Source organism: Thermobia domestica, unplaced genomic scaffold (genome assembly GCF_964235325.1).
Source record: "Thermobia domestica unplaced genomic scaffold, izTheDome1.hap1.1 HAP1_SCAFFOLD_1737, whole genome shotgun sequence".
Lineage (NCBI taxonomy): Eukaryota > Metazoa > Arthropoda > Insecta > Zygentoma > Lepismatidae > Thermobia > Thermobia domestica.
In genome coordinates, this window is record NW_027657447.1 from 24,760 (window position 1) to 28,166 (window position 3,407).

The window sequence follows — 3,407 nt, forward strand, 5'->3', positions numbered from 1 at the left end:
CGTGACAACATCCAGGGTATCACCAAACCCGCTATTAGGCGTCTTGCTCGCCGTGGTGGTGTGAAGCGTATCTCTGGTCTCATTTATGAAGAGACCCGAGGAGTATTGAAAGTATTCCTGGAGAACGTAATCAGAGATGCTGTTACATACACAGAACACGCCAAGAGGAAGACAGTGACAGCTATGGATGTTGTGTATGCCTTGAAGAGGCAAGGAAGAACCCTGTACGGTTTCGGAGGTTAAGTTGGGGTTCCTCCTATTTTGGATATAAAATTGGCATAAACGGCTCTTTTCAGAGCCAACAAATTTATATAAAGGGAAAGATTTACTTTGTGCGATTTTCTGTTAGATTATAAGAATTCGTGTAACTACATTAAAGCCTTTTGATGCACACAAAATTACAGACGTAGAGAGATTAATTTGAGAAAATCATACGTTTTTTTTTACATTATGTACGTTCATGTATACGTATTCATATGTAGCAGTATTAATGCTGGAGAAGGGGTTCTGGTTGGAAATTGGCGATTTGTTGGAAGTAGCGAGCATGAGAGATGCGAAACGCAAGTCGGAATTTCTGTTCTGACAGTAGGATGTACGTATAGAGGCTTATACAACTTCTATACTGTGCTGTGAGGGGCGAATAATGCGTTAGAAACCTGAATCTTGTCCTTTATCTTGTTTACGTGGTCTTGGGTTCGATTTTTTTCTTTTGCGGTAGTGTCTATTGTGATTTACATGTAAATTAATGACACTTCGTAGCGGGTTAGTAAAATAAAGAGTAATACAAATATGAGATGTAGGTTAATGCATTGTATACTTCACATTATTTACTAAAGAAAGGCAGTAGTTACAAGAAACCTAGGCTCGCTCGTTGGGCACAGTAGCAAATGAGTTCTGAGATCAGAGAATAAGAGTAGTTGCGTATTACAAACCATATACATATAACACATATCACACAAATATGAATATCGACCTTGCAAAGAATAAATCGTACTTAAGTGTGCATTTAATGTCATTACTATGTTGCAAAAGAAATTTAGGAAAGTTTTTTGATCCGCTCTGTTCATGATGTCATTGGGGCATAGTAATGAACAATAATAAATGTCGAGAACATATTGAACAGAGTAATTTCAGCCAAGCCAACGCAAGAGAGAAACATGAGTGCTTTAAGAATGTTGGAAATTCCTTTGTCTAGCATGAAGTACATGAGAATATGTGGTATGAGGTTTTCTTCCATTGCTGAGAATCTGGGCTCGACTGTCCTGTCCTCTGGGTAATATGAGCCCGATGTACGCAAATATCAAAAAAATGTAGCTAGCGACAATACAAAAGGTAATGATCTTATAATTAATAATGTAGTGGGAACTAAGCACATCGCTGTTTGGAGTATTCTAAAGATAGTGTGACTTCCTATGGGCTTCAATTACGATCGACGACTACACATACTAATTAATCGAATAGCAGCGAGAATTTCGAATGACACTAAGCAACTATCTCAGACACTTTTGATGAGTCTGTATATCGAAAACAATTCATTTCAATCGTAAATCTCCTCTATAAAGGGGTTTGTGGCCCTCATAAGGGCCGATTTGTATGAGATATAGGTCTTACATTTATGCCTTCTTCTCAGTTTTCTTGGGCAGAAGTACAGCTTGAATGTTGGGCAAAACACCACCCTGAGCGATTGTAACTCCAGACAACAACTTGTTTAATTCCTCGTCGTTACGGATAGCTAACTGCAGATGACGTGGAATAATCCTAGTCTTCTTGTTGTCACGAGCAGCGTTGCCTGCCAACTCAAGAACTTCAGCTGCCAGGTATTCCATGACTGCAGCCAAATACACGGGAGCGCCAGCACCAACTCGTTCGGCATAGTTACCCTTTCGCAAAAGACGATGGATTCTGCCTACTGGGAATTGAAGGCCAGCCCTGCTGGAGCGGGACTTGCTCTTTCCCTTGACTTTTCCACCTTTGCCGCGACCAGACATTGTTCAATATTCTTTCGTAATAAGATGAGAGGAAAAATTGCGGCCTCCCATGAATCAAGTCAGTTTTGTTACTACTTCAAGCGTGCACCCGAGTGCATCAAATGAAAAGCAAGGCAGTTGGCGCGAATTGAAACACGTACTGTAATTTAAATGAAGTCGATAAATCGGCGGACACATCTAATTTTGCTGAACGAGTGAGTCATCATGCCACCAAAAACTAGCGGAAAGGCTGCAAAGAAGGCTGGTAAAGCCCAAAAGAATATCTCCAAGGGAGATAAGAAGAAGAAGAGGAGGAGGAAGGAGAGCTATGCCATTTACATCTACAAAGTTTTGAAGCAAGTGCATCCTGACACTGGCATATCTAGCAAAGCTATGAGTATCATGAACAGCTTTGTTAATGACATCTTCGAGCGTATTGCTGCTGAAGCTTCTCGTTTGGCCCATTACAATAAGCGGTCAACTATCACCAGCCGGGAAATCCAAACAGCTGTGCGCCTTCTTTTGCCTGGTGAACTTGCCAAGCACGCTGTAAGTGAGGGTACGAAGGCTGTTACCAAGTACACAAGCTCTAAGTAAAAATCTTCTTCAAGATTTTTCATTTCAAACGGTCCTTGTCAGGACCAACACATATTCGAAAGAGTTAAATCACGAAATTTGCTTCATTCTGTTATGTAGAAACACCTTGAAATCCAATTTCTATATGCTGTTAGTAAAAAAAGTAAAGCACATAGCGGAGATGTGTCGTGCTTGTATACGAAAGGCATTTACTCGCCGGAGATCTACACTTAGTCATAATAATTTACTTTTAAAAAGTGGTAATACATTCCGTGTTAAGTATAGTAGTAGGTGCACACGGATCGGAAATCAGGTTATTTTAATGTGCCGTGCAAATAAACAGGCTGTTAGTGTAAGAAATAGTGGGTATAACGCTTAGAATATCGATTAATCGCTATGAAATAATGTTGATAAATTATCTCTTGAAAGTACTATAAAATTAATGTTTCTAGTATTTTCGTACTTGAAGGATAATGAAATTTGAAAAAGAGATGCCAACAGCACCTGGTGTTCCCAGGCGGTCACCCATCCAAGTACTGACCAGGCCCGATGCTGCTTGACTTCGGTGATCGGACGAGAACCGGTATATTCAGCATGGTATGGCCGTTGGCAACTACCTTTTCTTCAATGTCCTGTTAAGGAAGTATGTTTTAAGTAAGAATTGACATTATTAACTATAAAGGCAAGCATATTAACGTCGTTAACATTACTTGGAATATACTAATATTCGAATAAATATTTGAATGTTCGAATGATGAGTGATTCGGATGTTCATAGTGCCACTATGTCCTATCGAGTTTACTATCACGAACCACGTATGAAATTGTATATAAATAAATAAAAATAAATCCTTTATTAAGTATT

At 39.4% G+C, this 3,407-nt stretch overlaps 1 non-coding gene across 1 annotated transcript; it reads right to left on the bottom strand.

Annotated features, from left to right (window-relative positions):
• Positions 1-3,035: 3,035 nt before the first annotated feature.
• LOC145678031 (5S ribosomal RNA) lies at positions 3,036-3,154 on the bottom strand. Its single transcript, XR_014130173.1, has one exon. It is a non-coding gene; the product is annotated as a 5S ribosomal RNA (ribosomal RNA).
• Positions 3,155-3,407: the final 253 nt, after the last annotated feature.